This window comes from Castor canadensis, chromosome 10 (assembly GCF_047511655.1).
Source record: "Castor canadensis chromosome 10, mCasCan1.hap1v2, whole genome shotgun sequence".
Classification (NCBI taxonomy): Eukaryota; Metazoa; Chordata; class Mammalia; order Rodentia; family Castoridae; genus Castor; species Castor canadensis.
The window spans coordinates 75,641,581-75,656,245 of NC_133395.1; the positions used below are offsets into that span (position 1 = coordinate 75,641,581).

The 14,665-nt window shown below is 47.5% G+C and overlaps 1 long non-coding RNA gene across 1 annotated transcript; it reads left to right on the plus strand.

Annotated features, from left to right (window-relative positions):
- The first annotated feature begins 2,027 nt into the window (after positions 1 to 2,027).
- On the plus strand, positions 2,028 to 8,623 carry LOC141411485 (uncharacterized). Its single transcript, XR_012436275.1, has 4 exons — positions 2,028 to 2,281; positions 5,673 to 6,047; positions 6,501 to 6,611; positions 8,108 to 8,623. It is a non-coding gene; the product is annotated as an uncharacterized lncRNA (long non-coding RNA).
- Positions 8,624 to 14,665: the final 6,042 nt, after the last annotated feature.

The following is a 14,665-nucleotide window of genomic DNA, read 5'->3' on the forward strand; positions in this document are numbered from 1 at the left end:
CTTGTTTCAGACCCAATCCACGTGTTGACTGATGTTACACGTCAGCATATTTAAGAAAACGACTTGCATTTGCAACTCATCCATTCCTTGCCAAAGCACAATGACTGCAGGAGAGAAAGCGCACTGTCACGTGAGAGCCCAGACGAGTACAATTTGAGAGTGGCACTCAGTTGCTATTAGGTTGTGGCACCGGTGGCATGGTACGGGCTGCCCTCTCCAGGCCTTACCATTCTTCCTTTTGATTGCATCCCCGCCCCTTGTGAATTCTGCCACCAAACCCTCTGGGACACCTAACGGGGAGGGAAATCCTTCAAGCTTTGCTTTAGCTGAAACCACCCCACATTCAGGGAAGCGCTAGGGGACGGCGTCCACCAGGGGGAGCCCTGGCACCTGTGTGGGGACGGCCACGCTCAGGGCGGTCAGCGCTGGACGCGACAGCCGCGCGGGGACGTCCGGCACGTGCCAGGTGGCTGCGGCTCGCGGGGCGTCTCCCTCGCGTCCTCCCTCCCCCGGCCTCAGCGCTGAGCCCGCGCGCTGCGGAGCGCAGCCGGGGACAGGAGGGTGGCGCGCGGTGAGCCGGGTCATAGAGCACTAATGGCCCCGCCCGCCTCCCGGAGCCGGCCTCAGCCGGAGGAGGAAATGGCCCTGCCGGGGATGGGGATTGATCCTGGCAACCGCTGAGTTGGCGCTGCGGTTCCCAGGAGTCGGCCTGGCGGCCTCCCGGCAGAGGTCCTTCCAGTCCAGCTCTGCAGCCACCAGCCTTCTCCCTCTTCCTCCTCCCCTTCCTCCCTCCCTTCTTTCCTTTCCCCCTTTTGCCTTAAAAATTATGTTTCTAAATTTCTAGCTGAATGCCTCTATGCACAGTGGATCTACCCTACAGTGACAGTCTTGGGATCCAAAGGTCATTGGAAGCAATTTTCTCAACTTCGCTTTTAGCTGTGGACAAGGCCCCCCGGGGAGATGGGGTGGGAGTGGGGAGGTGGCTGTTCAGATGCCCCTGCCCTCTGCTTGAGGAAGTGTGGGGACACTGAAGTCCACCTCCTTGCTGAGGAGTGGCTGGTGCAAGTGTCCCCAGCAGGTATTGCTGCCAGATGCCCTGGGAGGCTCCAAGCAAAATGAGCACATCTGTTTTCCTATGTCAGCTCGCTCTCCTTTTACAGAGGACAAAAGCAGGGCTGTGTGGTGACTTGCCAAAGCCGACCTATCTAGTCTTGTCAAAGGCAGACGTCACCCAACTTCCCCTAGTGAAGGAGGGTCTCCATTCTCCCAAACGTCCTCCCAGAAACCCCCCAAGAATAGCCGTAAGAGAAAACAGTTCTCCAGCCACGAGGACTAACTAGTGAGTGGGTTCGAGATTCACTGTGCACAAAGTGAGGGGTGTAGCTTGCTTTCGGGACTCTCAGCATCAGCACACTGTTCCTCCAGTGTCCTAACACCGCTGGCCCAGTGGAGGGGGAAAAGTTTAGGAAGTGTATCAGTTAACTAGGGGTGCCATAACAAAATGCCACAGGCTGGGCGGCTTAAACAACAGATGGTTATTTGGAGGCTGGGAGTTCAAATTCAAGCTGCTGATTGGTACTCGTGTGGTTTCTCCTCTGTGCTACATACACATGTTTGTGATCAAATTTCCCTAAGTGCACCATTTGGATAGGATTAGGGCCCACCCTGAAGACCTCATTTGAACTTAGTTATCTCATTAAAGATCTTATCTCCAATTTACATCCCAAGGTATTATTAGGGTTTAGGAGTTGAACATAAGAATTTTGATGGAAGAGGGAGTGCCACACTCCTTGGCCAGGCCCAAGTAAGCTTTCGCAATGTGATGTCACACTCTGCAAACTGTGCTCTGCTAGTCCATATTTATGTGTGCATATAAACATTCCTCCTAAAACACTTGTCTATGAGGAAAAATGCTCTGTACATTGTTGTAAAAGTCGTGAGTTTTCAGCGTGGCTCAAACGAAATCGTGTGTGAAATCCAATAAATGAGAAGTCTTTATTGCTCAGCCTCTTCTGAAAAACGTCTGTTACACAGGCCATTTTTTTTTTCTATCAGGTCTCATGATTTTCTGTGAAACCAAATCTTTGCAATAGGAAGGGGAGTGTAGTATGGGCTTGTGGACACTAGGTGGCGCCCAGGGTAGCGACCAGAAGGAGACAAAATGTCTGCAGGCTCAGCTTGATTTGGTTTGAATGAAGAATGAATGCATCCAGTCATTCTGGAAGTTGGATTTCTTCAATCAAAATGAAACCTGCTGCTCTGACTCCAGTGGAAAAGTCAGGTTCGCATGTGTGGGTGTGTGTTTTAATGAGCAGTCTTTAAGCTAAGGTTCATGATTGAACCAGGCTGAAATGGTTTGTCTTACTAGGATCTCTTTTTGCTCTTTGGAAAATGTTATTAAGCATCTCGTGTTCTTTTGGGAATGGCTCACACTTCCAAATCTCTTCCTCCCTGGTTCCCACGAGGCTGTGAGCCTCCCAGGACCAGGCATGCCCTCCATGGAGGCTGAGCAAAGTCCCATGTCTCTGCTAAATATCCTGGCTTGTCTGTATGCAGGGGACCATGTCTGTTGAGTCTTAGAACATGCAGTTAGGAAGATGGGGGCATCCGTACAGAAAGATGAAAGTGTTGGTGAAGCGAATGCCCACTGTGTTCAAACCCCCAGGTCATGTACTATGAGCTGCACCTCAGTTTAAATTCTGGATTGGAGCTGTCAGCACTGGGAAATGACTCTCACAGATTCTTATTCATTTGTTCTTCTAGGTGTTTTTTTTTTTTTTGTGGTACTGATGTTTGAACTCAGGGTCTCATGCTAGAGAGGCAGGTACTCTACCATTTAAGGCACACCTCTATCCCTTTTTAGGTTATTAGATAGGGCCACATTTTTTTTTGGTTTTTTTTGACCAAAGCTGACCTCAGACTATGATCCTTCTACCTATGGTCTGTGAAATAGCTACAATGACAGGCAAACACCACCACATCCAGTTTATTGGTTAAGATGGGGGTGGAGGGGGTCGTCTCGCTAACTTTTTGCCAGGCTTGCCTGAACCATGATCCTGATCTCTGTCACTTGAGTAGCTGGGATTACAGCTGTGAGCCACTGAGCCCACAACCTGTCCTAAGGTATTGTTTGAGGGGTGGAGGACTTTAAATCTGTCTTGCTGGATGAAGCAAGCTCAGGACAGTAGAGCATTTACCCAGTACTGAAAATGTCTAAAGCCATGTTGGGGCTTTCTTTTCAACATCAAGTACTCACCCCATGTTCTTTGTTCACTGGCAAAAGCTGGATTCTGCAGCAACTCCCAATTTCACATTAGTGTTGGTTATCTCCAGGGTCCCTCCTCCCTGTTCATTCTCCATCCTTCTCCACCCATCTCAGGGCCTCGGAGCCTCTTCTCTGTGAACTGGTCCAGTCCCTATCCCCCTATCTTGACCTCTCCCAGCTTGGCTCAGCCATGGGATGGAGGAAGGAAAAGTGATGGTGTCTATTCCTGTGGTCCCCTCCTGCAGACCACTGGTCCCTTTGGGGCCCACCTCCTACCAGCCGCCCTGCCCCGTGCTGGGACCTCTCACTGGTTTGCTGTAACATCACCTTTAGCCCTGGCTCCTTGAGGCTTCAGCGTGAAGCAGCTTCCTGCTCCGCTGTCCCTAGTAAGTTGGGTTACACCTGTCCAGACTCTGTAAATAGTTTCTTCCTTAAATTCTCTCCAGTCAGCCCTTGGCTGTGCTGGCTTTTTCCTGCAAGTCTGTGCTTGACTTTCTGACCAGGCAAACCAGGGTTCATAGATGAGCCACTTTAACCCTCCATATCTTTTTTTCTAAAGTGAGAGAATGAATACTTATTGGTTGTGACGGTTAAATATAATAACCATTATAAAATAAGTGACATTCAAAAATACCAATTTCCTATGGAAACTTCTGGTTATCAGCAAAATGAATGCCATAGGTCAGGTGCTTGGTCAATGTTTTTATTCCTTTATGTTGGGTTTTTTCATGAATGGGTGGGTGGATGAATGCATTCATGTTATAGCACGTCCACACAGTTAGTCAGTGAGTGCCACAGGCTCCTCCACTCACACAGGTTCACACACTGTGGTCCAGAGCCCGCCTGATGAGGCCAGACTGCCTGCAGGAGAGCTCGGGCCCTTCCAAGTCCATGTGACATGTCTGCACCTCCCTTTCCTTATCTGTTAAGTGTGACTGATGAAGGCCCCTCCCCATGTGACTGCAGCCAGGATTATAGGAAATAATACATGAAGCATGTGTCTTTGATTATTTCTGGAAGGTACTAAGCCAATGTTGCCTATCCTTCTTCCTTCTTGGTGGCTCATCCCTCCGAAATAAAGGCTGCCCAGGACAAATTGCCATTCGCTTGCCTTGCAGGTGGCATGGGCAGACTTTGGGTGTCATTTGTCCTAGTGGTAGCTTGAAACTGGGTCCCTCATCTGCTGTGCCAGCAATTTGGTGGCTCGGGGCATGTGACCGAGTGAAGGGAAAGCGCTCAAGCTGTTCCTCTCAGCAGGACACAGGCTGGCAGGTCTGGACCCCAAGCTCAGAGTCAGCAGACAGACCAGGTGGAACACATGGACAGATGGCAGGACTAGATGGCCGTGTCCCTGGCTCTTTGCTGTTCATTCAGCCTGGGAAGATAAGGGCAGGGTCCTGAACTGAGACGGCTGCTGAACAAGCTCAGGCCTCTCCTGTCTCCTGAGGATGGAAGGGTCCTGCTTGTCGTAGTTAGGGTTCCTGTTAAGATGTAAAGGGGATCCTATATCTTGCAGCCCCTGGGGCGGAGTGACCCTACCCTTAGAACTTTCTTTGTGGCAGCTCCCTTCACATGAGTTCTGCTTGATGAAGATGGGGCCTGCCTTGGTCATCTCAGGACTGAATGCTCAGGGTTTCCATCCTGCTGGCATCAAGGGGATGCCACGAATATTTGCTAAGTGATGCTGCTGAAGAGGGGATTGTCTGTCTGTCTGTCTGTGACCACCCCGCCGCCAACCTTTTGGTTTGTGACAGGGAGGTGGGGCCACTTTGCACAGGAAACTCCTGTGAACGCTCTTCCAGTGCTTAAAGCTAATATAAGGCCCAGAGAGACCAGGTCGTTCAGCACCAGTGTGTCCAGAGCTTCTGAGAACACCAAGTGTGCTGTCAGGACTGAACCATGTCCCTCCTCTTTTAGTATAGATGGAATATTTTGGAATAGTCTACCCTTCCTTCATTTGGTCCGTTTCCTGGCCTGTTAGTTACAGTCACACACCACACAATGACTTTTGGGTCAGTGCTGGAGCCCATATATGAGGGTGTCCCACAGGTTATAATGGACCTGAAACATTCTTCTCACCTGGTGATGTCATAGTCCTTAGTCTGTGATGCATACTGCAATGACGAAGTCACCCAACAACACAGTTCTCAGAGCGCACCTCCTCAGTTAAGGGAGGCGGGAATCCATTCTGTTTCCTCTCCACCCATCTTCTAATTTTCCCATGTCTTCCCAACGTTTTGATTCTTAGCACTAGAAGACTTATTTCCTGGTACATTTTTTTATTTGTCATTTCTTAAACTCTGTTGACATAAATGCATATAGTTATATGAGAGTGTTCTTATTTTGTTCTAAAATATATCTTATTACAAAAGCATGTAGTTAACTTATGCACATTTTGTGTCCTTAGCTTTTTGTAGGTTCCCAGATGGGTCACCTCTCCTTGTCCCTTGTTCTTGATCTCAGGAGGTCTTTTTTGGCATCTCAACCACTGTGCCGAGGAGCCAATGTCCTCTCGCTCCTCCCCCTTCTGTTCCCTTCAACTTTAATGGGTCGGTCTCAATTTCATCACTTCAGTTGAGGATGGAAATATGAAGTAGTCATGCTCCAGGTTGGCTCCCTCTGTGAGGACCCCCCAGGGGACACCTGCCTGGAATGAGCCCTGGGACTTGGACCTTTCCTCCTGGCCTGTGGGACCACCAGGACTTCCGGCGGGCTCATTTTCCTTCCAGGCTAGCCCTGGGGGCCTGTGACAACAGAACTCCCTCTTTTGTACTGTGCCAAGGTGAGTGTGCTTCCCCCGGGAGTCATTAGCTGCTGAAACCTGAGGGAGGAAGGCCAAGTATTTCCCCAATGTCAGGAACATGAGGCCCAGGTGATTCAGCGAGGTCAGAGTCTGCACCGAGGTGGCAGCAGCTGTAGTTGGCAGGTGGGACCTGGAGGGAGGTGCAGACGTTAATGACTGCCTGCCTTCTCCCTGACCTGCCCCTCCTGACTCTGCCAGGCCTGTGATTTCATCATGCACACCTTTGTAAACAACCCATTTAGCAACCAAATTATACACTGGGTAATTATAGCTTCCAGTCGCATGTCAGGGGTTCCCGGCTTCATGACCTGCTGCTGGTGATCTCATAGCCTGCAATGGGGGACCAGCTTCTGCTGAAATCCTGATGAGACATCGGGGAGAGATGGGGTGTGGGAGTGGGTTGCTTTGACTTATGCTAATTGTCTGTGTCAGGTCTTCGGATCTTGTTTTGACATTCCTGAAATTGTGTTTGGACTGTTGACTAAATCAATACAGGAAGCTGGGTCAGAACAGTTGTCTCTGAGGCAAAAAAAACCAGTCCAGGTAAGATCATGTCTCTGGTGTGAAGGAGGGAGCCTCTTTACAGCCCCCATCACCTCGACTCACTGGAAGCTGCACTTCTCTGTGCCAGCTCTTAAAACCTGACCCAGGAAGGTCAGTGTGGTTTGTGCCTGTAATCCCAGCTATTTGGAAGGCAGAGACAGGAGGATCGTAAGTTCAAGGTCAGCCCAGGCAAAGGTAGAAAGACTCTGTTTCAAAAATAAAACTAAAAACAAAAGGGCTGGGGGTATGGCTCAGGTGGTAGAGCACATACCTACCTATAGTGTGAGCAAGACCCTGGACTCAGGAAGCTTGGGCAGAGGCAGGAGCTGTAGGGTGGGTGGAGTAACAGGAGAGGGTGGAACTGCATGGTGCTGGGTTGAATTCCTAGCATTGCAATAAACAAATAGATACATAAAAAGGTATCCAAGGGTTTACTCTGAGCCCTCACTCAGTGCCTCCGGAGCTGAGGCCAGGGAGTCCCACGGCATTTACATTTGCTGCAGTCAGAGGCCAAGCAGGTCCATCCAGCCTGCAATTGTGGGGCTAGCTTCCCTCTGTAGAGTTTTGGCCTCTCTGTGGCAGAGCCCTATGGGCTGACACGTGTGTGGAAGGCCACTGAGGATGGAGTGAGGATGAGCTGGGCCTGAGTCCTCAGGCCTTTCTGCTCATCTCCTTCCCTGCCCTGTCCACCAGTCAGAATGTTTCTTTGCTCGCTCAGCTACAGCTGGCTAGGAGCTCTTGAGAACATTCTGAGGACAGAGGTGACTGGAGTACAAGGGAACTAGAGGGAAAAGGGAAGGAGACTTGGGAGAGCATTGCCATAGACCACTGTCTCATCACAGTGTTAAGAAATACACACAGACAAGTGCAATTATTTTGAGACAATTTGTGGTTGCTGGGTGGTGCTGTTTCTTGACTGTAGCATCGGTCTGAGACGGGACCACATTGGTCATGGCTTAACAGCTTGTGGAAGCACGTGACCCTTAGCAGTTGGACAGCAGCTGAAACTTTCCTGTCTTTCTGGCGATGATGGCCTTTTGGCTTCGTCTATATCCTTGAGAGCATTGGCACATGAGCAGACCCAGGGATACAGGGTCTGAAATGAATCCAGAAAGCTCAGCAGAAACCATGGGGAAAACATTGGTTGCCCCGGGAACCTCTCAACACATGTCCATGAAAGCTTTCCAAAGGCCATGTGGCCAGGGCCAAGTTCACTGTGCATTTACTGGGCTCTGCACTTTGTCTCTAAGTCCATTTCTAAAACTCTTTGTGAAGCTGTGATTACATTTTAAAATTTGCCTGAGTGTTTCCTCAAATGCAATGGATAATTTGTTATACTGTTAGCATACATTTGCATATTTGTTTTATAATTAAAATATGAGAAAGAAGAAAAGACCAATTACAACGAAACTGCACAAAACAGTTTCACTTACTGTTTTCAAAATCCTGAGTGATCTGTTACTCATCGCTGTATCTTGTTTTTACTGTGTACCTAGCACTGTAGGGGGAGAGATCTGGCTCAGGTGCTGTGGAGCTGGAATTTAAGGACAGTCCCAAACTTCAGGAAGACTACAGTGACATGATGAAGAAAGTCATCCAGATGGGCACGTCTAGAAATCACCCTCAAACCAATAGAGAATTGGGCATGGTACCTTCAGTACCACAGTCAGCCCTTGGGGGAGTTGGATCCAGAACCTCCTGCATGTACCAAACTGTGGGTGCTCAAGTCCCTTATATAAAAGCATACAGTAATTGTCCATAACCTGTGACATCCCTATGTTCACTTTAAATGAACGCTAGGTGCCATCTAATACTCAGTGCAGTGCGAATGCTATGAACATGGTTGTACAGTATTTCTGATGCTGAGGTCTACAGATGTGCACAGAGGTGGCAAAGCGTGAGACAAGAGAAGGGTTAAGAAGAACATCCTAGAGCTGGGGACTTAGCTCAGGGGTAGAGCATGTGCTTTGCATTCTTGAGGCTCTGGGTTCAATCCCCAGTCAAGGAGGAAGAGGAGCCAGGTGCTGGTAGCCCAAGCCTGTAATCCTAGCCAATCAGGAGGGAGAGATCAGGAGGATTGTGGTTCAGAGCCAGCCCGGGCAAATAGTTCGTGAGACCCTATCTTGAAAATACATGCAAAAAAGGGCTGGCAGAATGGCTCAAGTGGTAGAGTGCCTGCCTAGCAAGTGTGAAGCCCTGAGTTCAAACTCCAGATCTGCTAAAAAAAAAAAAAAAAGGAGTAGGGGAAATAGGAGGGCAGGGGAGGGAAGGGAGAGGGAGAGAAACTGCAGACTCCAGAGACTGCAAAATAGAATTGGGACTGACTATGGTGGAGGAGTAGGGAGGCTGAGTGTTCAAGTCCAGACACCCACAGCCCTCAGGCCTGCTTGGGCCTCCCCACTGCCCTTTTGCTCCTCTTAGGACAGCTCAGTACCAGATGCCTTTGGGTGGTCTTTTGCTAAATTTCTTGAATCCCTCCCCTTCTTTCCCAATCCCACTGTTCCCAACCTTAGCCCAGACACTAATCTGTTTTGTCCAGTGTCTTCCTAACTTTGAATCCATCCTGCTTATGGTCACCAACAGGTCTTCCTACAACTGGATTAAGTTGACAGTGACTGCCTGATGGGTGGGTGGAGACTCATATGGCTTTGCCTGAGTTCAGGGTTCCCAACTTACTTTCCTCATAGGCCGTGGCCTTAAACAGGCACCTCTCCTGCCTGTGAATGTTCTTGTGTGTTCTGTCCCCACCGTCACCCTTACACTAACACCACTGAGCACTTGTTATGTGTTGGGCATTCTTTGTTTTGATAGCACTGGGGTTTGAACTTAGGGCCTTGTACTTGCTAGGCAGGCGCTCTACCACTTGAGCCACACCGCCAGCCCTGTTTTTGTATTGGGTATTTTTAAGACAGGATTTTGTGAACTATTTACCATGGCTGACTTTGAACATGATCTCTGCCTCCCGAGTAGCTAGGATTACAGACATGAGCTACCAGCACCTGACTTTGGGCATTTGTTTTCTCTGAGAAAAGAAAGAAATGGTTTTCATCCTTGGTCTTCCCAGGCTCAACTCAAATTCCTTCCCAATGATTCATTGATTGACTCATGGATTCATATAAGGTCTACCTAGAACAGTTTAGACCCCTGTTCTAGAAGCTGTGAGGGATATAGTTGAGTAAGAACCACATTTTCCCTCCAGAGGCCCCATGCTAGAAATGCCATTTTTCTCCACGAAATGTTACACTCCCTCTTCCCACTCAAGTCCAGGGAAATCTGGCTTTTCTCTGAATTCCTACAGTTCTACATTAATCAGAGTCTTTGGAAGGCAAGCAGCAGAGATGGGCTCAAGGATTCTTTTCATTAGTTTACTGGTTTTTATTTAAAGTTGGACAAGGTACAGGAAGAAGGAAATCTCACATCATGACACATCCAGAGAAGGCCAGGCTAGCCCTACAGCCAGGCTGCTGGGCCACAGAGGGTGGCAATGGGGACTGATGGTGTCTACAACAGCCTTGAGAGTGAGTTTGGGGTCCTCTGTTGTGTGACTCAGCCATTCAGCCTTGCTTGTATTGCCCTGTGTTGTCACCCTAGTCACCCCATCTCTGCTCTGTGGCTGGCTTTTCTCTGCCTTCTGTCACCTTACAGGATCTCCCACTCCCCTCAGCAAGGGTCTGTGGATAGGGAGGCATTGTGGACATTTGTAAATGGAAGGCATTCCAGGCCACACTAGGCCACATAGCTTGTTTGGGACTTCTCTGATAGTGCCTTTCGTCCTATCTTTTATGTCTAGACTCTTCTCTCTACCACACAGTTGTAAGTACCCCCGGCTCAAGGATATGAGCTATATTCTGTTCCTTGTTTACATCCTGAAAAGCAATAACTTCAAACATGGCGAGCCACTTGGGTTTCTAGAGAAACCATAAAGGCAAAATATTTTAAAATTTGACCACATTAAAGTAGAACAAAATGAAAACCTCCAGGATAGCTAAACAAACCAACTCATGAACCAGTTAGAAGAAATTATGAACAAAAGGAAAAATATTTGCAAAGCGCTCTTATTAACAGGAAAAATACAAACAACCCAATAAATGTAGGGCAGAGAGTCTGAAGTGACAGGAAAAGAAAAGGAAGGACCAATTACCAATAAACACATGGAGAGCTATTCAACCTTCCTCAAGTGTAAGGGGCTACAAATTACAGCCACAATGCCATGTCATTTTCTTGAATCTGACTGGCAAAAATTATAGTTTCATTTCTGGTGATAGTATGGGGACAGGTGGCAATGCATGCAACCTTGGTGGATTTGGGTATCTGTACAGTCAGGTGGGATGGTGGCTCTCATACCTAGATGAGCTTCAAAGTCACATGATGGGCTTTTAAAAACAGATTCCCAAGGCTGGGCATGGTGGTACGTGGCTATAATCCTAGCTATTCAGGAGGTGGAGATAGGAGGATCTCAAGTTCCAGGCCAACCAGGGCAAAAGTTAGTAAGACTCTATCTTAAAAACAAGCTAAGTGTGGTGGTACACCTGTGATCCCAGCTTCTCATGAGGCAGAGGTAGGAGGATCATAGTCTGAGGCCAGCTGGGGCAAAAGTTTGAGACCCTATCTGAAAAACAAACTAAAAGCAAAAGGATCAGAGGCATGGTAAAAGTGGTAGAGCGCTTGCCCAACAAGCATGAGGCCCTGAGTTCAATCTTCAGTACCTCCAAAAAACAAAGAAACAAACATTTGTTTCTTACGAAAAACCCCACGGATTTCTCACACTCTCCAGCCTGATGCTTCTGTAAGACACCCACAAGCAATAAAGGGTGAGGTTTTGTGAACTTGCAAATGGTAACAGAAGCCAGAGCAGTGACCCAAAACAAAAGGGACTTTGGCAAATACATCCATATTTTAAAATGTGAGTGGCCTTTGGCCCAGCGATGCTATTGCCAGGAGCTGACTCTGGAATCCCCACAGAAGAATGTCAAGGTTGATGAAGAAGGATGCCCATGACAGCCAGCACTGTTGTACAACAAGCAACCTAAACGTCCATCAACAGAAACCTGGCTAAATAAACAATGGCACATTCTTACACCTTTCAAAAAGATTTAAGAGGAATTCCATGTGCTGATACCGAGACGGAGCAATCTGAGTTATACTGTGGAGTGAAGAAATTCACACAGGATAAGTAGTGTGATCCACTTTTCATAAATTTTTAAAGCAATATACCATATATCTTGGTAAATGCACAAATTCTTTTAAAATGAAAAATATACAAGCAACTGAGACCAGGGACACCTTTGGGAAAAGAGGTGGGAAGAGAAAGTTGTGTGTTTTATTCTGAACTGTTTGATGTTCTCACTTAGTGGCACTGATTACGTTTACTGGAAACTGTAATCCACCTGGATGGAGGAGCTATGGGTCAATTTTGGTTTCTGAAAAGTTTTCTATAAAAGAAATTCAAGGTCTGTGGATTCTCAGGCTGTCCATCAGGTACTCTGAGTGGCGGTGTGTGTATGGGAGTTTGGAGGTGTGTGACAGGGCCTCAGGAGTCAGTGTGTCCTGTGATTTTGCTGATCAGTCAGGTTGAGAATCACTATGGAGCGTTTGGAAGATAGGCATTGTCTTCTATGGCTCAGGGGAGTAAGGATATGAGGTGAAGCCCTTTAGCTTCAGTGGAACAAGAATCTGTGTCAAGGTGTACAACCTAAGGACAAAGAGTGAATGATGGCAGGTCAGTGATGGAAAAGAACTGGGAGCCCTGGTGACATCATTGAGCCTCACCTGAAGAAGGACAGCCCTGATTCTAGACTCTCCAGTTATGAAGCCAGTAACTCCTCTTTATTGTTTAAGGCAGCTGGAGCAGGGTGCTTTGTCACAAGCAACGTTAAGAATGCTGACGGATAGCCCTCCATTAGCTGAGACAAGCTGAGTATGTCTTTATCCCTTGCAGTCCGAAATTGCCTAATTTATAAAGTATTTAATGGTGCTTCCAAGACAAACCCTGTCTGGCACCCGGGCTATATCTGATTGCCTGCTATATTTCTACCTCTAGAAATGAACTGTCAGATGAAGACGTATGTCCTTGGAACACGTCCTCCATGCTAGTAAAAGAGTTGTGGTTTTCTGTTACTCTTTATCATGTGACTCTTGAATAAATTTGGATTCAACAGATTAAGGCCATAGCTGGGAGATATTTCTCATGATTTAACTGATGTCTGAGTTTGTTCATTGAATCATTCATTTGACAAGTATGTGTGGAGAGTTCACTATGATCCGGGTACCTGGGAGGGTGCTGGATGTGTGTACAGTGGTCAATAAAGCAGACGTGGCCTTCATCCTCAAAGAAGTTAGAGGCTAATGGGGGAGATGGACACCAGACTGTAAATCAATAATCACACAGCTAAACAAGACGGTTGATATTTTGGTAACTGTATGAAATCCAGTACAGAGAACAGAGCAGGGATTTGTAGCCTATATGAAGAGGTTAAGAATGATTCTTCTAAGGCTCTTGTAACTGGGAGCTGAAGAATGACAGCCGTTAATTAGGCAAAGAGTAGGGATAAGAACCTTCTAGGCAGGAAGGAAATCATGTGCAAAGGCCCTGGGGCATGGATGAACTTGATTCATTTGAGAGCCTGAAAAAGGCCAGCATAGTCAGTGTGATGAGTGAGGAGAGGCAGTGCAGGGAGGAGGGCTGGGGAGATAGGCTAGGGAAGAATTTGTGCTGTTAAGGATTTTGGAGTCTGTGTTAAGGATTCTATGTTTTAGCAGAAGTAAAAGTGAATGTGGTGCCACAGGTAGGAGGCTGACTTGTGTTAAGGTATCTCTTTTGTCTTTCAGATAGAGGATGGAAGCAGACCAGTTAGATGGTGTAGCAGAAATCCAGGCTGTAGTTTCTGACGCCCCGGACTCAGGTGGGGGCTACAGTGGGAGGATTTGAGACACACATTTTTCAGGTGGATTCTATGAGGCTTAGGGGAGGGTCTCATGTGTTGGTAGAAGGGGACAAAGAGGACCACCAGCTTCTGAAGTGAACCACCGGATCCACTGGGGAGAGGCCCTTGGGGGCTGAGGATTCCTTCTGGGCTTTACCTGTGTGGACATACCATTTGCCAGGATAGGTAGAAATTTCATCTCTCTGTCTCAGCTGGCTGACTGCAGCAGGTCCTTCACCAAGACAGGCTTTTCTAAACTTGTCTATAAGTCAAGCAAATGTGGCTTCTAACATCCCCACCCCTAGAGTACTGAATCCTTTCTGATCACTTCTGTATATCCCTGGAGAGACTAACACCTGATTTGACCCACACCACAGGTTTAGGATGAATCCTCCAGGCTGGGGATGTAGCTCAGTGGTAGGGCACTTGCCTAGCATGTGCAAAGGCAGGGGTTCAATCCCTCACCCTGCAAAACAAAACAAAAAAGTAGGGTGTATGGGCCTCTTGATAGTTGTATTATTTTCATATGTTTTTTCTAACATTTTGTAACTTTTCCTTTTTTTTGTTTTGTTTTGATGCTAGAGATCAAAATCTAGGGCCTTACACATGGTAAGCTTGTGCTCTACCTCTGAGCTCCACCTCTAACCCCTTAAAAGTGTTTTTAATGCTATAAACCTCCTGTCTAAGCAGATCAATTTCACCTCCACGTTGCCAGAGCTGGTGTCACTGTGAGCTGAATCCTGTCTTCCCCAAAACATCCTGGAGTCCAACCACTGGGACCTGTGAATGTGATCTTGTTTGGAAACAAGTTTCTGCAGATAACCAAGTCAAGTCATTAGGGTGGCTTGAATGCAAGATGATTGTTGTTGAAACATCTGCAAACTAAGGGGTCCTATTGCCAGCAAAGCCCAGGCGCTAGGAGACAAAGTCAGTCTTCCTTACAGTCCTCAGAAGAAACCAACCCTGCCACACCTTGGATCTTGGACTCCTGACCAAGAGCTACAAGACACATTTTTGCAGTTTAAACCACTCCATTTGTGGTACTTTGGTATGGTGGCCATAGCAACTAATGCAGATGTTTTATATCAAAATGGTTTCTTACAACCTCGTGGGTATAAATGACCCTTGCAA